The sequence below is a fragment of the Paralichthys olivaceus genome, chromosome 10 (genome assembly GCF_024713975.1).
Source record: "Paralichthys olivaceus isolate ysfri-2021 chromosome 10, ASM2471397v2, whole genome shotgun sequence".
NCBI lineage: Eukaryota > Metazoa > Chordata > Actinopteri > Pleuronectiformes > Paralichthyidae > Paralichthys > Paralichthys olivaceus.
The window spans coordinates 18266409-18292965 of NC_091102.1; the positions used below are offsets into that span (position 1 = coordinate 18266409).

General features: G+C 40.0%; 1 protein-coding gene across 3 annotated transcripts in view; it reads left to right on the top strand.

Annotated features, from left to right (window-relative positions):
- The first annotated feature begins 1933 nt into the window (after positions 1-1933).
- The window catches only part of adarb1b (adenosine deaminase RNA specific B1b), a 117170-nt gene continuing 92546 nt past the window's right edge, over positions 1934-26557 (top strand). For 2 of the 3 annotated variants that reach the window (XM_020090111.2, XM_020090112.2), the window contains exon 1: positions 1934-2236. The gene's annotated coding sequence lies outside the window, so the exon portion shown is untranslated. The remainder of the gene's footprint in view (positions 2237-26557) is intronic. The other variant, XM_069532723.1, reaches the window with a different exon arrangement.

Sequence of the window (26557 nt, forward strand, 5' to 3'; positions counted from 1 at the left end):
GGTTTTGCCGGGGCATTACAGCCGGCGGATGGTCAACACCAGCAGACTCAGAAAACTGATTCAGACGGCTGGCTCAGTCCTGAGGGTGGAGATGGACCCTCTGCATGTAGTCACTGAGAAGAGGATGTTGTCAAAACTCTTCTTCATCACGGCCCACCCTCAAAGTATTGCTCTGGTGAGCGAGAGGAGCATGTGGGTCACAGGCTCAGAATGACTAAGTGCTCCTTGGAACGCCACTGTAGGCCATTTCTTCCTGTGGCAATGCAGTTATACAATTCCTTCATCAGCACACTACTGATAATCTACTGTTTCACTTTTGTCCATATTGGTCTTCTGCCTCACGTTTCATTTTTTTTTCTGCAAATATGCATTGATAAAAAAAATGCACTTACTTTTTGTTATTGTTACTATTCTATCACAGTGTTGAGCAGTTGTAAAAAAAGCTATTTCCATGTGGGGATTAATCATTTTTCAGAATTTGACTCTGATCTTCACTTGTAGATTTGTCTCTGTTAGACTGTTGGTAAAGAGATCCAAAAAGCAAATGTAATATAAACAACAATATTTTGCCATATCATTTCATATCATGTATCATAACATGGTGGCATGATCTGCACACCCCCATGACTGTGGAGAAAATTGTTCCTCGGTGATAGGAATCAACTAAAAAAGATTCAGAATCCACAAACTTGTGCTCTTTCCTAGAGTCGGGCTTCAGTCATGGGCCTACCCCCAGCAGGACCTGGTCAGGCCTAGTTACTGTCAAGGCTGGATTTATGGGGATCACAGGCATTGCCAATTTTATATGGTGAAGGCCTTCATGCGAATCAATAATTAGAACAAAAAGCTGGAAATTCTGCCTTTTATTTTGTAAAAATCCTTGCCATTGTTGAGCATGTTATTTCATAGACTGTACAGTTATGAAAGTATTTTACATCTCCACATCCTTCCACTAACTGAAAATGAAGCCAAAGTATCCCTGAGTATAAACACTTATTCATTTCGAGCCAGAGTCGGCACAGTTGCAATCGAGAGATGGAGCTGCAGTATGGCGAGGTCACGTCAATACACACACTCGACCAGTTATTAGTCAGTCCCAGTTGTTAATGATAATTTCACACTGTTTATACAGCATGAAATAAATGATCAAAACCCAACCTCCTGGAAAATAAACAACAACAACAAATACAGCAAGAACTACCGCTAACATGGAGGAGGCAATGACCTATGCTGGAGCCACCCACCAAGTTGTGACCGAGACACGTTTGCTTCACTTTTGAGGAGCTGTCTTCCATCTTTATATCGTCTATGGCCCACCCATAGATGGAAGACAGTCCAAATGTAATACTTTCATACATCGTTTGTTTAATATTGTATTGTTGTTTCATTTTGCATTGTGCTTTATTTGTATACAGTGTGTTACTCAATGCCAAATATTACACCGTTTGAAACTGGTCATTTGTTCATGCTTTATTTCCGCTTTGGTTGCCTTTCGGTTTTGTTTTGAAAATCTCAAGCGGAAACAAAGACTTTCGTAACGCTGACTTGACGCACGGGGTTGAGAGAGAGAGAGCGAGAGAGAGAGACAGAGAGACAGTGAAAGAGAGGGACAGCACAGGAGAGAGAGAGAGAGAGAGAGAGAGAGAGAGAGAGAGAGAGAGAGGGACAGCACAGGAGAGAGAGAGAGAGAGAGAGAGAGAGAGAGAGAGAGAGAGAGAGAGAGAGAAAGAGAGGGACAGCACAGGAGAGAGAGAGAGAGATAGATAGAGAGAGAGAGAGAGAGAAATTGAAAGAGATAGAGAGAGAGAGAGAGAGAGGGGACAGCACAAGAGAGAGAGAGAGATAGAGAGAGAGAGAGAGAGAGGGGACAGCACAAGAGAGAGAGAGAGATAGAGAGAGAGGTGGGAGAGGGACAGGGGGGAGAGAGAGGGAGCGAGAGAGCGACAGAGAAAGAGAGGGAGAGAGCGAGTCCTGAGCTGACCGAGCTGCGCCGCCTCCACGCCACACGGCGGCGGTAGCGCACCGTTCCCTGAGCCGCGGTGGAGAAGAAGCGGGGGGCCGACTCTCGGACAGTGAACACTGCGGTACATGCGACAGCCGCTCAGCCCATGACCGCTTTTCTCCCGACAGCGGCGACGACACGGAGGAAAACAGACTTGTCCATGTCCGAGTGAAGAGGCGGAGACGAGCCCGACGTATCCGGGAACCCTGACTTCTCCTCGCCGCCGCACCAACCGTGAGTGGCCTCTTTTTTCCCCGGCGTGTTATTTTGGTGGGCTGCGGAGGATGCGAGCAGCGGGGCTGCGAACATGGTTTGGGTTCCGCTTGTGTTTATGTAAGATTGGGCTGGTAATCCCCCCCGGAGCTGCGCAGGCGGCCGGTGGGACTCGCCGGTTAAAACGACACCGCTTGTTTAACGCAAACCTAACGCGGAATCAACCTCGTGTTTACGCAGCGACACTGTGGGGTTTGTGGCATCATCATCATCATCATCATCACCATCATCATCATCATCCTCATCGGAGGTTCACCCTGTCAGAGCAGCCTGGTGGAGGTCTGCCCCGGAGACCGCATCACGTACGACCCTCACTCATACAGTAATACTGGCGCTATGCTAGGTGCTGCTGCAGCTCTGTGCTGTGCAGGTTGGACTGAGTGTAATCTGCTCCTGTCACGGCTGCATGCAAATCCCAGTAGGAGAACAAGCAGAGAGAGAGAGAGAGAGAATGGAAACAAGTGGATTATTCAGAAGTCAGTTCATCTGAATCCACTGGTACCTGACTTAATGGGAATCAACTGGAATCAGAGATGATATTTTGCTGTAATTGTGCTTAAATTATGACATTTCCCACATTCCACAATAACACTAAGAGACCTGCTCTGGTAACACTGTGTGAGCAGCCAGTTTTTACTCCCTGACACATTATTTACCCCCGAGGCAGATTGAGCCGTCACTTTTCTTGACCTGGCCCTTGTCCTGCAAACATCTTCCAAAAGATTAATTGTTATAATATTCTTATAACACAAGTGGAAATCACTTTCAAACTTTGTTGCTGTGAAAAAGGACATTATACCTAGTAAGAGTGAGGTCAGTAGCTGTTAGTGCTGTTCCCAGATTGCATTTTTATTATTTCAAAACTTCAAAAATCTTTTATAGTAATTTTAAAAAATCCATTATAATGACCATTGCTACAAAAAGTAAATCCAGTGGCCACAAGCATGCACTCATCCATTTCCTATTCAGCTGTTTTTCAAGTGGAAAAACTCAGTTCCTCATGTTATGCAATGCATTACAGTGTGTACACAGTGTATGCTCCAGCAAATAGACAGATGAGGACAGAGAAGATTTTTTGTGTAACACAACAGTCAGAACTGTACCCCGACCAACACTGATGTTTTTAGATTGATAACAGTATCAGTATAAGAAACATGAAGAGAAGTCTGATAATGACGAACATGACATGAAATGCTGTCTCGCAAACGTATATTTTGGCATTTCTGTGCTGACACTTTTTGTAGTGCACTGGCTTATAACTACACCGACAGCAGTATCTATTTGAAATAATGAGCTGATATCAGCAGACTAATCGATCTTGCTCAAATTAGAACAAAATCTGCAACGTTCATAGAGAAAGAATGTAAATCTACACCTTTCTTCTTTGTGTTGGATTCAGTCAAACAACTGCACCTCTTGTGTTGTATTAGACTCCTGTAACCTGAAGGTGGCAATACATTTAAATTTGATTTAAAAATGTGTAGCATGAAACCTCACCTTTATTAACTAGGTTGAATTTTGATGCTACAAAGTATTGGATATTCTTTTCCTGATACACTCACATACTCAAACAGGCAGCCACGACAAAGTGTTTCATCTTGAAGGGACAGATGCCTGTTAGCCACAGTGCAAACAGGCTTTCACATATCACACAAGTCCCACTGTTAATTCTTATGTTTATGCTGGCAACTTAACATTCATTTCAAAAATCCCAGTTTCACTGTGTGTCGTCAGTGCTGTGAGCTGTGGGTAGATTTAGGATTTTTAAGGAGGAGATCCCTGGAACTTGACAGGTTGAAATCCTCTGGGAAGACGGCAAGTGCTTCTTTTAATCTTACCATATTCTGAGACTTACATGCAGAAGGCACATCATTAGGAACACCTTGCTAAAACAAATGCAATCTAACACTACAGTCCAGCAGTAAATCCTCCCCTCACACTGGCTTTAATGCTCAGTTAGTGTTTGGGGGGGGCGGTGATTAGACCTTATGGTCATTTCCAGGGTTGTTGAATTGACTCGCATTGCACTGACATGTTAATATGTTATTTTGTCCTCCCCCTTTAATGCCACTGATGAACAGAAAAATCGCCTCATTTGTGCTGGTAGCAATTACCCTTGAATCAAGTGCAATTTCCTTTTGAGGGTTCTCCATTCCTAAAGCTAAGTCAGCAGTGAGACTTGGCTCTGACAAGTATCACAGACTCATATTTTCCTTTAAACAACTTAACACAGTTGGATTATTTTTGCAGAACAACAGTGCAGGTGAAGCATCAAATACTTGTTGTCGAAATTATGTGTAATGATTTAAGTTAAAGTGAGTTAAAGGGAGTAATTGAGGTATTTGCAAAATCCGGATGCTGTAGTCAGCTTAAACAAAGCACTGTCAGGGCCAACCCAGGCAAACACTGCGCAAAGCTAAGTTGAAGGGCCGACTACGCTGGACCTTACTGCATAAAACTGCGACATCACTGTTCCACCTGCTGAGGTGACAAGTTTAAAGTGTCGAAAACGGCTTTGACCAGAGGCTGAGGATACCATATTGGATTTTACTTGTGTGTGCGAGTGTGTGAGAGAGAGTGAAGTTCACTCAGTTTTGCTGCATTGTGCCTGCTCAGGAAAGCTGCATGCAGCTAAGATGCTGCACCGGTTCTATGTTAGTGGACTTGTGTAGCTGTAGAGACGCTGCTACTGCTCATGCTATGGAGTTTTAAAAAAGGGGACCCTGCTGTTCTAGAACAGAGGCAACTAAAACCGTAACCATCTCTAGGGGCGTGCACAATCGGCCAAATGATTAAACCCTGCCTCCCTCGCTAGTTGGTATCAGCGACTCCTTTGCTAAACTAATTATTGTTTTTTTTTTGGTGATGTAAAGATATCTAGCAGCCACCCATGTCTAGTCACGGCTGCAGTCCTGGCAGACAGCAGCTCCCTCCTCTCCCAGTGCTGATACCGGGATGTAAACAAGCAGGGTGGAAAGTGTGAGATACTATAAAATCCAGTTTAGTATTTTAATGTAGAAAATTAAAACATGGTTGAATGCAGCTAGAATAAACTGGCATAAAAAAGCTGTATCAGAGCAATGGGTAACTATATTTATTACAGGAATGTGGGCGTTAATGTAGAAGAAAAGAAGGCGGTTGGTGCTAGCACTGTTAACATACCAACATAAATTACATTATTTACCCATAGCTGCTGTGATCCAGATTACATTCTGCTCAACCTTAACTGCTGTCTAAGTGATTTCTCACTTTTAGACAAGTCGACAAGTATAAATATAAAATTCCTATTAATTCGACAGGGAAATTAGTCATTAGGTACCTCCCTTTGCCCTTCACACAGCCCCATGTCGACAAAGCAGCATCTGTCATAGATCTATATATTCCCTGCCCAGAGGACATTGTTGTTTGAGCTGTGATGCATACATCATGGGGATAAGGCTCTATAAAAAGACAGTGCATTTCCTCAGGATTTGCAGGCCGATGGGTGCTGATGAGAATGCGGATATGCATAAACCACGCAGGCTCAGTATCAGTCATTATTGTGATAATCTGCAGGATAGATCCAATTACTCTGTTGCGATGATGTAAGTGTTGTCACCTTTTGTAGAAATAGGCCCACATAACATGACTGATGACCTAAACCTCTATAACTGATATTGAACCTTCTTTATTAGTGTCTCTATGCTGGTTTGCTGTTTTAATGATTGACACACTGTCAGGAATTCTGCTGTTTGCTGAAATGATCACCGGCCAAGCACCACATTTTTTCAGCAAATTGTTCCCTTGGCGTGAGGAGAACCTCCTAGACTGCCCAGTACATGTTTGCAGGCAAAATATTTGAATGCATAGGTTAGATGAAACAAAATCGCTCTGGCTGCCTCTGCTCTGGATGTCCTGAATCTGTTTGCTTTCCTCTGTACGGTGTTAATCCTGCAAAAAACAGATGTTAGCCTGGTCTTATCATTAGTCCAGTCAGCCTGTGTTTAGTTAATTTGACTTCCTTGAGCTAAAGTGTGATTATTCAATCTGTCATATACAGTAGCATAAACAGAAATGTGGATGAAAACAAGCTGTCTGTCTCTAGGAAACAAATGGTTCTTCAGTTAAGGGCGTTCCAATTACAAGTGATAAAGTTATGTCACTAGCACAGACACTTTGGAAATATTTGAAATTAATACACTGAAAACAATAGAGACATACTCTTGACTTCCCTTGTTCAGCTTATCAGTAGCCATTTGTAGCCAACGACTAATCATCCTTTGTCCTGTGGACTTTTCCTGAAACACCCCAGGCATCCTGTTTTCCTCCCTCTCACTTAGTTATTGATTTAAGTCAACATCAGCTTGTATTTCATGGTGTTGCATCAACTGATCAGTCCTGTGTGACACTTGGCAGTCTCCCCACCTTCCTGTCTCTTCTGTTTTTGAGTTGCCCAAAACCAAATATAAGAAAAGCTCTCGTTTTCATCAGACTCAGTGTTAAGAAGAAAAGATGTGGGGTTGCTCATAACCTGTAATCAGGTTTGAGCATAAAATGCCTTTGGCTCTGAATGACAGGCATAACAATACTAGCCAACAGTATGCAGTATTTGTATTGGTCCCAGTCCTTGAGTCAGGGATGTTGTGGAGATATAAACATGGGGAAATTGTTAACCACAACTGTACGTTCTGAAAGAGCAGGCAGTTCTACCCAAAATTCCATGTTCAAAAGAACATAGGGTTTTAGAATGAAATATCTGAAAATACCTTATACAATATCTTGTTTGTGCAACAAAAGATATACTCGATCCATACCAACTTACACTTTTGCAAGGTTGTGTAATAGAGGATGTTGTAAAAATTAAGATAAACCCAACACCTATGCAAGAGCTCTCTTCTGAGACTTTCTATTTGCCTTTTCAACACATTACACACATACACATATTTTGGTGTCTAAAAATGGCCTCTCTTATCTTTTATACCCAACAATTACACTAAATCACTATATTCTGAAGTACTCTGATCATGCAGTCGCCAGGTTTCTGTCCAGTAATTCAGGTTTCTGAACTGCACCAATTTGGAGTGAACGATAATGCTACTCTGTTTAATACAAAGAAAACAGAGGAGATTGTATTTGGTTCCCCATCTGACTCTCATAAAGTTCCTTCCGATTGAAATCCACACTGGAAAAGTCACACTAGAAGAAGTCAATTAGGTTATTTATAAACATTTTGGTGCAATGTTGGAAGCTCATACTTAATTTGTCTGCAGAAGGACAAGGCAAAGAATGAATTTTCGCCACCACCTAAGTCTTTTGAGGGCAAGCTGATTGATTCTTTTTTTTGTCTCATGAGAGATCTACAGTATCATAATATCATCTGGTAGAAGTGTTCGTCCACTACTTTAATGTCAAAACTGATTCACCAGATAAAACTCTGCCCAATGATAGTAGGTCAACATCCTGAGAAACTCAATGAATCATCCTATCATTATAATATACTGAGGCTGGCCAACAACATTGTTTTGATCAAATATAAATATACAAGGTTACAGGATTTGATAAGAGTAGTCTGAAGCACTCTGTCATGCACCAGTCAGTCCAAAAATTTAATATGGCACCAAATCAAATGTACATTGACATGAATATCTTTTGTGCTGCAGTGATATTAAGTTTAAGTTAATTTGATGTGACGTAGAAAATGGAGCTGATATAATGCAAAACATTGCATTGCACACAGTTGCATACAAACTTTAACTATACAGATTTACCTCTTTACTTTTGGAATAACTAATTTAAGGCTCAAAAACAATCCCAGTCAACCTCTTACAGTGAGCAACAGGATTGTCTCTGCCACAGTTGTGCCTCGATATTGGAACCTGAAAGGTACCCATGGTGAATGTACTTGAACCCATCATGCATTCATTAATTCATCAAGACAGACCTGATACGAGGGGGACCCAGACAAAGACCTCACCAGCATGATGTGGTATTATTCAATTTGGACAATTAGCAAGTTGTCATGATGGAAGACAGCAAGAATATGATAATAATACTTCTAGCACTACTAATGATAATACTGAATAATGTCCTAAGAATAAATGTGAAGTCAAATAAACTAAAATCCCTTTATATGCTTTAAAGAAAAATATTATATAAATAATTTAGTCTTATTTCCTTTTCCTGGTCCAAGAAATATTTTGTAGGCAGACGGACAAAAGACCATTTTCCAGCCTATGTTTTCTATAAATGAAATTCCAAAAAAGTGTCACTGACCAGCATAAATCTACCTACTGATTAAAATAAAATAAGCTCATCATCAACAACAAAGCTGCCTGATGTGTCACACCATTGTCTCATTTGTGTAACAAAAGTTATTGAAAATAAACAAATATAATAAACCATATTAAAGGATAACATTTAAACCAGACATTTACAAAAAACTATGAAATTAGCAGAACAAATATGGGAATCAAATCAACCTTGACTGAGAAAACCGAAGAAAGAGGATGAGAACACACTCAGTTCAGTCTCCTCTGAGGTGATTGTGATTTACAAGTAGAGCTGATACCACGTTTGATCTTATGGGTCATTCAGATCCATTAAAAACCTCAGACAGATAACCTTATTGGACTTGTGAAGACTCCTGCTTATCCTGTACCAACTTCAGAATCTGATGATGATTGATGGGTTTTATGGATACTATCCAAAATACAAACAAAAGGAATCCATATCATCTCTTCTTCACATTGGTAGTTGTTACAGGTCTCTTGCTGTATTTGTTACCATACAGTGTCTTAAAAAATCCTATCCCACATGAAACCACATTTAAATCCACTACACACTAACTTGCACACATATATCAGTCCCTTATATACGCCAGATTCTTTTATCAAGATCCATGTTTTTATTCCATGAAAAACTAGTAAAGATGTCAAAAAATACTTCTTTCTTGTCACTATCAATCCCATCAAGTTTTGAGGAAATATGTCCAGTAGATTTGTGTAATTCTGCCAACAAACAAAGCAGCTAACAAACACACTGAGGGGCAGGGGTGAAAACATAACCTCCTTGGTGGACATAGATATTTTTATTGTTCTTTTCATATGAAGTCTTAAGTGGTGGGGATGACTTGAATGAGGGTGAATGAGCGACTTCGTAAAGCACTGCTCTGCTTGGAAAGTGCATTTTGATTACAGCATGTCATGCAGTCATGTCACTTTCACAAAATACTGCGGCTGGAGATGACCTTGCTGTGACAGGTTTCACAGGGACAGTCAGACAACAATCATGCTACGGTGCTGTTGTCCCCCATCCACTTCAAATTAGAATTGAAATGGATTTTTTTTCCCACTTAATTTTGCACGAGTGGCCAGTTTCAATCAATTAATCAGTCCGTGCAAAACAAAGTGAAATAGATCATGTTTGCTCAAGGCTACTATTGCTAACTACGAGCTCCTGTTCAGTGTGGAAGAGTCATGGAGTAGGTGTTGTTAGATGCGTCTGTGTGTATGTATAAAAGTCATTTTGTCACACTTGTATACAAAATGTATAAAACATGCCAATTGTGATGCTTTTAGATTGTTGTTAGTCTACGAGGCAGTTGTGTTTGTCTATATTAATTTGAATTACAAACTGTTTGGCTGAACCACTGGAAAGTAAAGGGTCAAGGGTGCAAATTTGTCCATGGTGTATTGCACAGATATAATGATGGTTTGAGCTAAGCTTCTTCAAGGCTTGGTTAGCTCTATCAAGAACTGGACATTTCTTCACACTCGAAAGCAAAAGGTTATTGTTGCTTTCCGAATTTAAAGTCCGGTATATATCTGCCTGGAAAGTAGTACAGAACACACAGCATTTAGAAAGGCCACCACCATTTCAGGTAAAAAGTAAAACTTTTTGTTTGGAGGCATGTCAGCCAATGGTGAGAACTTGTAGAATGGGTCGTCTTGTATCTGTTGTGCTGTTTGCCAGTTGATCATTTAGTAAAGTAACAAATGTATTTCTTCTTCCAAGTTCCTTAAACTGCAAAGCATTTCATGTTCTGTTTGTTTAAATTAAAAACCGAGGAAGCACAGAGGAAGCACTGACTGTTTAAAGCAGCCTTTAACAGTTTTTACTTTACCTCAGTACAAGAGTACTGGCTGCAGTTTTGTAGAGTGGTGTGATGCAGGGAAGGGTTTTGTGCAAGTACAGCATTATGACCCCAACTTGCGTGACTGAGACACTGCACCTGGGGTGGGGCGGGCATCAAAGCCACCCCATCAGCCCTGTCACCAAATTGTGGCAACCGCAGATTGCGACCATTATTCATAATTAAGATTTGACACACACAAAAGTGTAAATTCTGGTAGTGGGTAGAGTTCGAGAGATCCAAGTGAGTAAAGGGCAGCCTCTATTTTTTAAAGACATTTTGTAAGCTCTTCTTGTCCACAAGAGATGAGTTCTCAGTGGAAACAGAATAAAGGGCTAATGCACATGCCAGACAAGGTTAGCATCAGAGCGTGAATGTGACATCACGGCCAATGTCGTACACACACACACACACACACACACACACACACACACACACACACACACACACACATACACATGCACATGCATGGACATGCTCACATGTTGGAACCACAAATGGCAGGACAAGGCCCCCATGCAACTACCAGGAATACACTTGACCATGGTTGATTGGACCACTTACTGGCAGAGATGCTATATAGGCTAGCATACGGGTTATTGTGAGGTTTGATGGGCTAGTCTGGTGTTACTCTCTTTACATAAAGTATGTTTGATTACATTTTCCATGAGGTGCTAAAAGGAAATGGTCAGTTGCACTGAAAACAAATGCAATATTTATGCTAGAACTAGACTATTGTACACTGCCAGTACTCTTCCTTATACATATGTGTGTGTGTATTTGTGAGCATACTCTGCTCAATTAATCAGGGTTCATAAAAACAAACATTTATTTTATTATCAGAGCACCTTCCAGTTCATTGTGATTATTAATAATAAACACAGTTGAAATACTATTGAATTGTACTTTCTTTATTGTATTGGATCAGTTTTTGACTTCATACATGTTATTGAATTTTCGGGGACACTGTCTCCTCTCTCTAAGGCATTGTGCGTATAGTTTGGGGAAGTGCGGGAGCTACGGTCCAAGGCTTCAGTCCCTAGACACCACAGATATAAGACTGCACAAGCAGGCAATGCTGTCCTGAAAACTAGAAAATACATTTGATTGTTTAGGAACTAGCAGACCAATAGACTAAATTATCTGTAGGGGTTTGAAGTGTGACCTCAGGAAAGCAGACTTCTGAATATGAGAGGACGTCATGCACAGTTGTTGTATTGATGGATTCTGAATTTCTCCTTGGCCAAGCTTCAATAAATATGGAGACTTTCTTCACTGATGAGTTGACCATTGACCAGCAGATTTTCCACAACAATATTAGACTATATACGGTATTATATAAAACTACTAGGCTACTTCAAAATAAAAGGCACTGAATCATAACATATGTTAGACATTATGATGTTTTGGACCTTTTCTTGAGGAAATTCTCTTGGAATTTGAATTGAATACCCCTACTCTAGTGTTGGAGTTTTTAATCAGAGACCGGTTTTCATTTGTTTTGTTGTTTGACAGCTTGATGTAGATTGATATATTCCTTTTACTTGAATGGAACAAGCTCTTGCACTAATTTTATTTAGGAGAGATTTTGTATGAGACTGGGCTATTTTTTTGTTTTGGAATAAATCCTTGCAATGCATATTCATGTATTTAAAAGAGGATGATAGAATGAAGATGATTGAATGAATACAAATGACAAGAGATTTTTATTCTGTTTTTGATCAATTCATTATACATTCATTATCATACAATGAAAAGATAGATTAATCAAAACAATTATCGATAGGATCAGCCCTAGTGAACAGCTCTCTGAACAGCAGTGTGAGCTCTACTTCTGGCCTCTGTCCTCACCAAGCCGATCTTTACTTGGCTCAATTACCGCAGGTCACCTTTGTGGTTCAAGAAAGCTGCAACAAGCATTACCACAGGCCAAACTGTTAAGATTGTAGAGGGGCAGAATTTTTCTCTACGTATTTTATTATGGAACCTCCATTTTTTTGTTTCTCCCATCCTCTCTGCTGTTCTTCATATTTAAATACAGTGATAAGCTATCTCATTGGCACTTAGTTACTTAAGTAGGAAATATTATTAGTCATGGTAACAGTTGATGTTGTTATAATATCTGAACTAACAGCCTTACACAGCTAATATGCGTTAAGTGTTGCCTGGACCAAATATAGTTGTTAGTCAAACTCATTAGGGAAATAGAAAACCTAAATAGCCCAACAGAGATCTCAGATTATTGTTGCTCTGTTTTCCTGAAATAATATGTTCAACCCCACATCCTCCTTCCAAATTAAGATTAATTTGAAATGAGCAAATTTGAAATAACTAAAGCCAATAACTGAACCCATGAGAAATTGCTAAATGACTGAGAAAGTCAGGTTATAGTCAGCAAGAAACTTAATATTAATGTGAAATAACAAATAACAGCCTGGAATTCTCAAAATACAAATTCATACGCCTAATTTTGACTTTACACGCAGAACAACAAAATTGCATAGCATTCACGCGATCCATTCAGTGTTAACCCACAATACATTTTTGCGCTCATGCAGGTACAATAAGCATACAATATGCTTGCTCTTTCATTCACATGCCTGTCCTTGAGACAGAAGTGTATCTGTCATCGCCTTTTACATGAGCTCCCTCTAGATCTCTAGCATACAGGACACAAGCCACATTGCCCTAGGGTATGGCTATAGTGGGCCGCTATGTCTGTCAGTATATCCACTATGTGCTTTTTCAAAGGCAGGCTTTGGGAGCATATGCACAGGAACAAACATCCACACAAAGGTTCACGTCATAGCAGTTCACTGTGTGCGTATCACCCCTGAAAACATGGATTGTGTCATGATGTGGCTGTACATGTATTCACAGTAGATTAGGCTAAGCCCATCAATAATGCAGGCCACACAGAGTAGCTGTGAAAACACTCTTTTTTAAATTTATTTTATAAGCTGTACTCTACAGTTTGTTTTTTAAAGAAGGCACAGTCGGACAGTGAATCCTCTGCCCTGGAACAACAAATTGTTCTCTAAAGTTCTGAATGTCTCAGGATAGTTTGAAGCACAATACTGTGAATGAGTGAAGTTGTCCTCTCTTGTGCTTGTCTTTATCATATTCATCCGCCCTCTTTGTCTCCGTCTTGTCCTCCATATTCTATGGAGCTCTGCACAGAGCCCTTGGTGATATGGCTATATATAGAATGAAAATGAGGAGCAAGATTAAGAAAAATAAAGTAGAACCATTTAGTGTGTTGTCCACGGCACTCCTGCCTGAAAGGGTTAACCACGCTCAGATTTGGCCAGTAGACTGTTTTCGTCTGTGAAGAACTGACTCAGGGTAAAGAGGTCGTGCCTGAGATAGACTTCCTCAATTAACCACAATAACTTCTGGCTAAATGCCCTTTGTGAAATAACCATCTTCCCAGCACTTACCTTCCTCTTGTTGTCATAGCTATGAAGGATTACAATTGACAAAAACAGTTTTTGTCACTGATGGGTACGGATAAGTTGAATGATTTTATTTTTATGTTTCCATTGTTATTAGAATTCTCCCTCAAGGCCCCTTTGAGGTCCCTGAGCACCACCAGGGAAATACCTGCACAGTATATGTCATTAGCTACAGTTTCATTTTTTTCACTTTTCATTTCAAGCTATTCCATCAATGTTCCTGGCTGAAAACTGTTTGTGACAGATTTGATCTGTGGTAGCTCGCATGCTAATTAAGATTATGTGAGCAGTGACTGTGTAAAGTATGACGTGTCTCAGCTTCCTCCTACATGAAGGCAAAATATCCTGTATATAGGCGCGGCCATCTTTTGCTGCTAAATGATTTACATTTAGAGCCAGAGTCTGCGCAGCATTTGAGCCATGCTATCGAGGTCGTATCGATACACCAACTCAACCAATCACGGGTCAATCTCAGCTGTCAATTGTGATGTCGCTTTCTTTAAAGTTGTGACATACAGTGTGAGATTTTCAACATATTCTTTGATTTCTCTCGAGAAAATTTGGTGCAGATCCCAAAATAATCTTGATCCAGTGAATTTAAATAGAGTTTCATAAGGGGACTGCCTTGGCGGAGGCATGTGTTCTGACACAACTAAATTTGTGTGCTCAGCTTACATACATAATCTTAAACAGTATTTTTTCACTTTTTCACATAAATCCAGTATACAGTGTGCCAGAGCTGCTAATATCAGGGCCGTCCTCCACACTGAGTGGATGAAGATTTTACTTCCTCCCTGGTGTTCTGTGAACTGGTAGAGTTGCTCCATTGGGACTACACATGGATGGGGGGGGTTGCTGGGAGCAGAGCATAGCAGGTGCTGTCAGCCCATGGGGGTATATTTGTGTACTCTGCCCACTCAGTAGGAACATTTTAATTTGATCCCTTTTGTTTCTATAAAACAGGTCAGGATTTGTTCTACCCCTGGGCATTTTGTGTCAGCACTGTGGTGATGCAGGAGAGTTGCAGCTTCATGTATTTTACTTTGTCAAAACATATAATCAGCTTTTGATGCTCTTTAAGTTCTCTGTATGGTTTGATCACCTCGGAGGTCCTCCAATTTTCATTTAGGCCATATGCTTGCAAGATCACATCCTATTGCAGGCAGTGTCAGGATTTGTCTTATAGAAACACAAACACATGACACCAAGCCATGCAAAAGAAAACTTCCTTTGCTGGCTGTGAGATTGAACTAATGTACCTTCTTTCATTCGGAGGATAACGGCGACAAGTGCTTCAGTTGATAGAATGTTTTTCTTTGTGTTTGGCATGCAGTCTGCATTTGCCACAGATAATGACCGTATTTTTTTTTTTTTCCAGTATTGGAAAATCCATGTACGTCAGATTGGAATGTTCTCTGGTTTCTGTCTCAGCGTGCCTAAAGTCACAGGTCATTTTCTCAGCAAAAGCAAACCATCTCAGTACCGCAGTATGTATCGATTTTAGATAAAAAAGCAAAACAGGTTTGGCTATCAGTAATTTAAGGCAGGATTGATTGTGTGACTTAACTGACATAACTGAAAAGTGATGCTAGATTTATATCTGTTCCTTCAAACATAAACATATATATATATATATATATATATATATATATATATATAGCCATATAGCCATATATGACTTATGCAGTTAGGTTGTTTTGATATTAAAGTGGACCTATTATGCTTTTTCAGTCTTTCCTCGTCCTCTATAGGGGGTTGTATATTTTTTTTATGAATGTATATGATGTGCATGGCTCAAAATCCCAAAGTCCGCAGCAGAGGGAGCTCTTCTCTCCTACAGTAAACACTTTTCCAGAGGCTGCTGCAATCGGTCATCTTCGATTTTTCTAATCCTATGGCCACATGTCTACGTCACAACGCTGGTCATTAAGCTGGACCGAGAGTGGCAGAAGGAGTAAGCAGCACCAAATACAAAACTTACCTTTCATTAAGTTTTCAGGTGCTGTCGGAAAATCAAATCAAAACACTACACAGAGTACAACCAAGCTAAAGTCTCCCGATGTACACAGCAAAGCCGGCTGTGGAACATTTTACATATTTTAAATTAATTATTATCTGTATAATTCCAAATAATCGCCAGTGTTGTGTTTAATTGCGGAGTCGTCTGTTCGCAGCTTCGTTTCGTCCGGGCGTAATGGAACTCATCACCAGCTGGCCAATCAGAGCAGACTGGGCTTTCTAGCGAGTGGGGGTAGAAGCTGAATCCGGCTGTGAGAGTCTCTGCTGCTGCAGCAATGAATAGAATAAAGAAACTAAAGCGTTTTCTGAACATTGGAGCCTGTAAACATATTCGAGTAGTGCCCCAAATTAAAATTATGAAACCTAAAAACATAAAAGGTCTCCTTTAATATTGCCCTATTCATACGTCCTAGATAGATCCTCATCCCTGTCAAAGCTCTCTGAATGATGGCACCATGAAAGATCTCTACCCTGCTTTGATCCATTCTGAAAAATATGTTGATTACTGTTGAGATTCTGTATCTGAATTAAAATATTACAAAAAAAGAAATAAATCTAGCTGTACATGTCTGAATGTGCCTGCTTTTCTGCTGGGACTTTCTTTGCATATCTCCTGTTTCCAGTCTGCAGTGCGTGTGTGTGTGTGCGTGCGTGCATGGGCTGATTTGTTTTTCCCAGTTATGGCAGTTTTGGCCCCGGACTGCTGTGCCGTTGGACCACTGTTCTGGCTCGCTGTCATTCGTTCAATGTGGTGTACATGTTGCAACAGCAGCACTCACAGCATCACAGCCACATACAGTATTCCTCGCTGTTAGAAAAGTCCGTCCCAATATATTTATAGATATGTTTGTTCACTGAATCTCTCCTTTCATGACAGTTTGAAAATAATGTGTGTGATGCTACTGAGTCCCCACCCACTGATGATAAAAGAAGACTCTTAATAAAGATGTAAGTCCAGTGTAAGTCTCCCAGGGTGGCCTCGCCGTTGAGCAGCTTTGGGTGAGCCCCTGCTATGTTGTCAGTTCAGCTCCGGCTCTCGCCCTTTGACTGTTCATCTGACAAGTGTGTCTGAAGTAGAATCACATAAGAGTTCATCACTCGCAGTCAAATGAAACACTTTCACATTGGCAGTGTTATTTCCTGTTTTGGAGCTCCTTCAGCCAGTTAGTGCTGGTGTTATTTGTGAATCACACAACGCAGCAGTGTTTTATTTCTTTGGAGGCTCCCCTAGTGTCACCTTGACTTTTTCCCTCTGTCAGTTTTTGTATGTCTACGAGACATCTCTCTATGGACGTACCCACACTCACACACACTTCTTGTTATTCCCTGTGTTTAAATTTTCTCTTCAGGCAGCCCACACACACACACACACACACACACACACACACACACACACACACACTCTCACTCAGACCAAGTGGTGCTGAAAGATGTTCCTAAATTAGGATGTTCTTCTGCACTAAAGGCAGGTGTGAGGTTTTAGCACCTCTCGCAAATCTTACACCTCTCGAACGTGCACGGTGCAGATGTTTTCATCAGTGAGAGGCTGACATTTCCGTCAATGCTTCAACATGCAGAACACGAATAAACCTGTGAGTACTTTTGTGTATGTTTGCACATAGGTTTTTTTTTTTCTCAAGTGAAAATCTGATCATCAGTGGATATTAAATTTAGCTCTCATTATCCTTCAGGATAAACACAGTGTCAGTCGTTTACTTTTTGATATCACAGTGGTGAAGGATAGAAAAGTGGTAAGAAATAATTCAACCTTCAGCCTGAAACCAACACGTATGTGGATATTCACAATTTCAGCTTTGATGTAAAATGATTCCACAAAGACAAGCCTGTGCAAAACATGGCTTCTTCTATACAAATCTGTTGTATTATGACCATCTCCACAGCTTGGCCATATTTATAGTATTCCACCACATTATGATAGGTTCTTTTTCTGAGTTACCTATGTTATACCTCTGTTGTACAATGAACAGAAGAGAAAGCCTTTGTGAATTTGTCCCACAGCAACTAATATCAGCTGAAACATTAATTGTATTGCAGAGCCTAAATAATATATTGTCCAATGGATGTGCTAAGAATAGTACCTGCTGCGGACAAAATGCATTTACCAGGATGATTTTTCTTTTAATTAGGTGAAACGATTAAGCTGCGTCGTAACCAAACCTGATGACCTAAAAAGACTAAGTGGAGTGGGAGTCCTGTCAGGCTAACAGGATCGAAACAATGACCCCCCGACACACAGACACACAGACACACACACAGCCTTTAAATGGCAGTGCAACAGCGAGGGGCCATTGCAAGTCTGGGAACAACACTATCAGTCACACTTTATTTGGGATTAGCAGGACAGATGGCTGCTGCTCTGTACACTTCCATTTAAAATACAGTTTTGGCAGTTTGCTGATCCACTTGTCTGAAGAGACTTAACAACGAGTACACTATTAAAATAAACAGCCATTACTTAAGCAGGCAGGGGTCAAAGACATAGCAGAGGATCGCTGTCATGAATGTTTCTCTGTTACTTGAAGGATTTTGTGGAAAAGTACGATCGCTATGGACAAAAAATGCACATCCACACTTCTGATTAAGTAAAGGAATGTGAGCCACTTGCTTTTTCAGTCGTGTTTTTTCTTGTTGCACTGTGATTAGCTTTTTGTTCCAACTTCCCCCGGTAACCACAAAGCTCTTTGTTTAGATTTGATGGCCAGTCACCGTCTACATCCCACCCTCAGCTATGTGAGCCTGTCTCTTCACCTCTTATGGTCAAAAGGTCATTAATCTTGAATGTAACCATTCAACATTTTTCACTCATCAGATTTTCTTATTTGCAGCTAAGCCATGTGACCACAGAGAGCTCCCACATACAAGAGGAAACTGTTCCGTTTTCTAGATTTCTGTCTATTAGAATTGCAATATTTAGTCAGATAATTGTTTATCAACCAACTGAAAAATAATATACATATATCTTGATAATTGATAATTCTTTTTAAGGCATTATTGAGAAATACCAAACATACAGCTTTTCAGAAGTGATTTTGATTATTTCCTTTGTCATATCTGAATATGGTTTCACTTTAGGCTATACAAGAATTAACAGAGAGATTTTTCGTTGTGTCTTTTTACCGTTTTCAATATATATGCAAAACATTGGAACTAGTTTTTGGTATTTTGCCTTTAGCAAACAATTTCATTTTTTAAAATGTGAATATGTGCTGGTTTCCTGCTTCCTCCATCAAAGTTAAGTGAATATTTTTTTGCACTGTTCTTTGACTGTAAGAAATTGTGACTATTTTATTATTATTTTATAGAAAATGAATTATAAAGTATTCTTGATCATCAAGCTAATCCTTATTTGTGCTATAACTGATATGTAGGGAAAGTCTAAACTGGAATCAAACATTTAGAGAGAAGCTTGTATTTGAAACCAGATGTCTCAAGTGGGTGTAGACAAAATGGAAGTTTTACTGTATAGGCCCTTACTACGGATTTCAAATCATACCCCTTGACTAATGTGCAACTTTATCTGCTGATATAACGAACATGACTGTCACTGTTAAATGTGGTACCCTGCCCATAACACACGACCTGATGGTACACCCACAGTGTTTGCAGTAAATAGACCTCTTAATATTTATCAAACACTGGTCACATCAAGGCTGCCTGCTGCATTTGGCCCTATGAACGGGATGTTTGTAACTCACAGGAGAGCTTCTCAGAGTGAGAGTGTAGCACACTCCGGTGGAATGCGTCAGCGTACAGGCAGGTAGTGCGAGTGTTTTTTGGAAGGAAGATGTAGCAGCCCCATTACTCACCTCTGTAGCAGGGATAGTGCTGTGTTGTGCCTCCCAGGGGTTCTGTTCAATCATTGGCGCACACTTTATTACCTGTTCTGTGGAGGTGTGTGTGTGTGTGCGCACTCTTGCTGCAGAGCCCTCTCATCTTAACTTGTGTATAGCACAGGGATTTGTTTTCTGTGTTTACAGTAACATGTGTGCTATTTGAGGTGCTTTTTGGTGCCTAGTAACTTTTAATAATGCTCCTGTGTGTCTTAAATGAATAGCTGTGCAAGTCTCCGCTCATACATGCACGCCAGGATTCATCCTTCGCCTCACCTCCTCCGACACCAGTGCTGTGACGATACTGCTGCAGGTTTCTTGCTGCATTCGCCACAGATGTTGTTACGACCCCAGTGGACGAACAGGTTTTCCCCTAATTATTTGAACAACATCTGGGCACAAGGCAGAGAGGAGGTGGAGGAGGACCTTCGTCCTGGAGGGTGGTTTGGCCGTTATCGAACCGTAAATAAGACATGGCTAAGGGGATGTGGGATGCTTGTGCGAGCAAGCGTGGGTTTGTGTGTAGGAGAGAGGCCATTTCAATAGTGTGCAGCAGGGCAGGGGGAGGGGAAGAGCTGGAATCTGCCATATGGATGAGAAAGAAAGACAAAGAGAGAAATGGAAGGGAGGAGAGAAGGAAGGAGAAAAGGGGGAGACTCAGCGGCCCATGTCAACTCACTTAATGCTCCCTGCTGGCCCCGGGGATGCTGACAGCACAGTTTTGTTGATTCATCCCCCTCTCTGGCTAGTTCCCCCCCGTCTTTTGCAGTCAGTCTCTATTCCTGTTGCCCTTGTGCTGCTCTTTTTGTAATGCTGCCCGATCTGTCTTCTTGTCCTCTAGCATGACCTTGTGAATCTGGAGTCTACCCTGTCATGCTGTCAGGTCTGCTGATGCATATGCCTAATGCCACAGAGTATCTCAGTTAAAAGTGTGTGCATTATGTAATCTTCCTCATAGAGTAAGAGGTTAAGGGTAAATCCAGTGTGCCACAGGAATTGGTTATACAAACCTGATGGATGGATATATTCGCTCCTAGATGAAAAGTGTCCTTTCTCACAGGCTGTGCTTCCACATTAAATATTTCTACAATTTTTTTTGTTAAGGACAGGAGTCAGTGTAATTTTATTTTATTTTAACGTATCATCCACAACACAGACTCTTTATGTGCCCCTAAATATTTACAACCAGCAACTGCATTTAAAGCAGTTTGAGTAAAAGAGGAAATATAAAAACATGGATCATAATTCTTTTTTTACAGATTTCTTATATTTACTAGCAGGATCACAACATACCTAAAATTACAAAATGCTACACCAAGAATGTAAGCCTAAATGAGATAATAATATTTTTAAGGTGAACGTTATGCCATAGGTCCTAAATAACTGTATGGGAATAAAGTCTGAAACATGTATTTCTCTGTGGGTTGGAGCAGTGTGTGTGGATGGCCTACCTAGAAATTATATGTGGAAACAATCATATACCTGCAACACAGTTTTTCGAATGAAACTATCCATTAGGTGATGGCAGCAGAGAAAAATCCCCTCTCAAGGTTATAAAAAAGGCTTTTGATCCAGATTTCAGTTGTAGAGGGATGATAGCCTGCAGAAGCACAGTCACACACCAGTGTTTTCATTAAATCTTACTTATCTTCCCTTTGACAACCTGTCCCTTTATTTCAGGTTTGCTTTTTTTTTAGTTATGATTTTTCTTCTAATTATGGATCAAGACGGAGGATCCACAGATTACATGTGCTTCTTGAGAACAAGCTTGCAAGGATCGATCACAGAGGTTTTCTCATGTTTCTAAAAAACCAAAGCACAGACCAATTAACATCCAGGCCCTTTTAGAGCTCATATAGCAGGAGGCATTAAGTCAAGGTGACACTGTGAAAAGGTGTTTTATTACTGGCTCTTCCGACCAATTGTCATGCTGGGTCAGCTAATCTGGAGGTGAAATGCCCACTGACATTTTTCTTCTGAAGCCATTTGTTGAAGATAATGTACACCTCAACACAAGAACAGTTGAACATTAAATAAGTCACTGGATAACACATCAAAGATGCAGATGATTTGTAAAAACACTTCAAAAATTCAGAAATGTTTCTGTGTTTTTCCTTTAGCCAAAAATCACACATTTAGCCATTAGCTTTGTAGGTTGAACAGGGATGTAAATTTAACCTACACAACCAAGTAAGAAAGAAGAGGTGATTTTCTCACTATGCGTCAAGATGCGCAAGCTTTATTATATCATGCATGTCATACATGATGTTTACATGAGTTGCTAATAGAATTATCCATCCACACTCCTGTTTACATTTTATAACTACTACTTGTTTACACTCAAACCCAGGACGTGCATCGTTGAGCAGTTGGTAACTGGTATATAATGCAGTGTTTGCACTACGTTCAATTATTGCCGCCGCTGCTTCAGGGTCATGGCACACACAAATTATAGACCCAGTATCCTTGTACTGTGCTGTATCACCCTGCAGCATGTCCTCCCTCCTCACTCCCCCGCTGACCTGCTCTCACTTTACACCTCAACAATAAACACCAACACTAATCACAAGTTATGAAATGTACAGTAGTACATTAGTTTGTTTTTGTTTGATTCACTGGAGACAAAAAAAGGAGCAGAGTCTCTTATTGACCAGCGCTACGTAATGCGCCTGGATGCAGTGGCTTTACCAGAGAGGCCACCTGGGTAAAGGCAGAATGAGAGTTTTTCATCACACAAGCCTTAGTGCATTGATCTGAAATATATTTATTTTATTATTTATTGTTTTTTATTTATTTATTTATTTGTTGTCAGTGTCTTATTCAGACCGTTGGGACCGTCAGGGTATTGGTGTCCAAATAAACGTGTCTATTGACTGAAGGCAGCTGGCCTTTGGAAAAAAGAAATAATATTTACAGTGGCCTTGCTTTGTGTTGCCAGTTGTCAGTGTAGAAGCATTTTTCATTGCTTTAAGAACTGTAGACAATGTGTTGCTGGCTACAAGTAAATCAGACCTATTGTAATTGCACTGCATGAGGCAAAGAATCACTTGAGGGATGTTTCCAAACTCTGGTTTGGATTAACTGCAACTCACTGATAGGAGATATTGAGTGTAAGGATAGGGCACTTTCTGTGCTGCCATTATTGAAGTTCTGTGACAGGAGTGCAAAGTGTTGCAAAGTTCTTTTTTTGTTGTAGTTTAAAAAAAACATGGTGATTTTTTTACTGTCATCTAGGCAAACTCAGCAAATAGGTTCATATCAAAAGTATATTTCTCTAATGAGCCTATTTGATTTAGATGACAAACCAATAACATGCAACAATGGACAGATAATGATAAATGAAAGAAACAATACATGCGCGTTATAAATTTTTCATCAATTTTGTCTTTACCTTGGTGTTTGTGAGCTGTCAGGATTAGAAACTCAATCTGCATCAGACAAAAAGGTTGCCGACCTGTTCAGTGTCAATAGCGTCTCACATGCTTGACCATCCTGTTGACTGGGCTTATGGATCCCTGCAGAATTCCGGACCAAGTCTGAAGCTGATTTCTAGCTCACTCACTGTTTTTTTGTTGGTTGTCACCAAATGAAAATTGTATTATGTAATAAAGGTAACACCATAATGTAATGCAATATATTAAAAAGAGTGTCAAGTGGAAGATTTTTGTCTTACCCAAATAACAGCTCACCGTTTAGTATGACGGTTGCATGTTAAAAGTTGAGATAAAGAGTCAACAAGATAAAGATTGAGTGGGCTGGATATTTGGTTTCACTTTATTTAGTGGATCTCTTATGGAGGGGTTGGCATTTTTCCATAATTTCACCCTTTTCAGAACAAATGACCCTGTATTTATACAGTGATGCTAGATGGCATCCATGTTTGTTTTGGCGTAAGAACATGTGTAGCATCATGTAGGAATTCAGTCATTACTGAGTTCATTGACTCAGTAATTTAGGCTTCTTCTTGGAAAGCAGGCACAAATGAGCACAAACACATTTATATAAATTCCTGAGAGAAATTGAAAAAGATACATGGAGGCTGTGATTCGGAGGTAGACAACAAGGCTAACCCAACAATGGTTCAATGATTGGACAGAGATGTATCTCAAAGTTAAGACTTTGTTTTTCATATTTGCTCTCTAAGATAAGTTATATGTTTTGTCTTTGACAAAAAATCTCTCCTGCGTGGTCTGTCGGGAGCAAAAGGAAAACTGGAGCAAGTCTTGTCAGTTTTGTGAAAAATCTTTTCAGCCCCACTCATGTCAAAGAAACCCTTGATTGTCCAGAGGTCACATTAAATCAACAGGACTCACTAAATAAATACTTCAAACCACTTAAAAGCATTTTATCATCTTCTAGTACCTCTGTCTATGTGCAGTCGCTGCAAAAATAGGTCAAATAAAACAAGGCCTTAGATAAAAGGACACGTTGTACAAAAAGAAAACCAATGCTTAAACAGCCTTCTAATGCTACTGAATGAAAGATCGGGGGTCTTTATGAAGTTATTCTTAATTTCCCCTTAACCCAGCATTAATAACTTTGTAAAAATTGCACTTATTAACTTATTTCCATAATTTACTGACTAATTTTCATTTTTCTGATGAAAAATGTGACTTGATGAATATGTTTCCATCCAAGTTTGACAAGTGAAAAAAAATAGATCAAATTAGGGGAACAAATCTGCACACTCATCAAATGAGTTTTTGCAATGTTAGATACCGGTCATGCAAGGCTGTTGTCAGCTTTCCTGTAACCAATTTTTTGCAACAGCAAGCTCAGACATTTCTTATCTGTTTTGAAATGCCTCCTAGTTTCAAGAAAAAGAGTTACATAGTCATAGTGTTGTTTAAGATTTATTAGTTTATCGTCTGAAAAATCTTAATCCCAAACTGTGCATTTCTTCTCTATGTATGCCTGATTGTTAAGATCTATTGTCCTCATATTAAGGGGAAACATTGGTTTTGCCTGGCAAGCCCACGCAAACTCTACCCCACCCACTAAATTAGGCTTTACTGGAGTTTTCATTGGCATTTATCAGATTCAGTGTTGACTCATTGTACTGTACAAGCATTTGAAAGAACAGTCATCAACCTTGAGGGCTTTGCTGTCTCTTTGAGAACAGCATGCTCTAATTCCAATACTTGTATCTACAATCTGCAGTTTCAACTAAAGGCTGCTGCACACTAGAGAATTATTGGGCCGAATTTAGACCCGATTTGCCCCTTCAGACAATCGTGGAGATGTTTCAGACTGGAGGTCAGTCTGTGCCGATTATCTGCTCAAATAATCCTGAAGTGCGAGTGGTTTACAAAATAATTGTAACGCTACCAATTATTCGGAGCCTCCTCAATCTCTAATCGTAAATATAAAACAGGTTGGATATTTACAAAAATCGGCTCCAACAGCTTGCAGAATGTATAGGCCTTCTCAGCGATGATTCTTTTTTTTTAACTGCAAGACAGAAAACATGACGTCGACTGGATGTTTATTTTTCTTCTGGAGTCATGTTCAATCATGCAGAAGGTGGCAGTAATGCGCTTAACAGTTGTTTGCCAACTGCAACAAAAACTGAGGAAGAAGACTTTGCTCTTTTCTGTGAGATTTCAAGTCTCTGGAAATTTCCACTGTGAAATCCTTTCCGACAGATGCTGAGTGTGTGGTCTGACGTTCTGGCCTAATTGTCCAGTGTGTGCCATCTGAAGATTATGAAATTAAAAATCTGTTGAATTTTTCATTATGTCTGTGGTCTCCTACGTTTTTAAAATTGGTCAAGAGTTGAAAATCCTCTAGTGTGCAAGAGCCCTAAGGTTCTACAGGCCGAAGCCCTGCATTCTCCATTTGACCCTGCCTTCATTGCTCTATGCTTGAACCATCTGAGGAGAAACATCTGAATCATCTGAGACCTTTTCACATGGATGATGACTCCTAATGACAAGGACATAGTGTTCTAGCTCAACCTGTGCCTCTGGCAGGCCTTAATCATCTGGTTCTTCCCATGTCTTCCATGTGTCACTGCTTCAATAGTTCAACATCGTGACTTCATGCTGTTTTGGGAGACAGTCCTTGCTGTTTAGTCCCACACCCACAGATTGGTAATTATTTTTTAATCAGATGATGAGGATTTAGTGCCAAACATTAAGACAGAATTCTCTCTTAGATGTAATCCACATTTAGTGAATTCCTCCAGCGTTTTAAGACAAAATCTGCTCATTTCTGCTGTTAGAGGAAGATCTGCCTGTTTTAGATATAAGAACAGACAAATCATCAAATATAGAACCACAATATTTAATTATGTGAGAACATATGTATGGTGGGTTGATATCATTCTCACTTCTCCTCTTAAATTAGTTTTTTTTAAACTGAAAGGAAAACTAATGGAAATTGCAATAGCAAAAGATAAATAAAATATAGTCTACTGATATATTTATAATCTTTTGTGAAACTTTGTGAATTATATATAGCACATGTACATATTCTGTCCAGCCTATGATCAGCATACGGAATGCCAAGGTAATCCTATTTAATTAAATTCAAACCTTTCAGAACTTGACTCATGCTTAAAGTGCATTCAGTGATGACATCACTCAGATCTCCCCGGGAGAGCTGGAGACATTTTCAAGTTGAAAAGGTCGCGTTGGCTGCTCAGCCTCTGTATGACCCTGGCAAGAATGAATTACTGTTCATACTTTGTTTTTTAAATGTATTTATTTTATTCCTATTTTTACACAATAGTGTGACAATCAACCAAGAGAACTGTTAAGTCTGGATTATTGTTTAGTGTCATGTATGAAGCACATTGTTTAATCATTTTATTAATTAGCCAGTACAATGCCCTTGCCATAACATT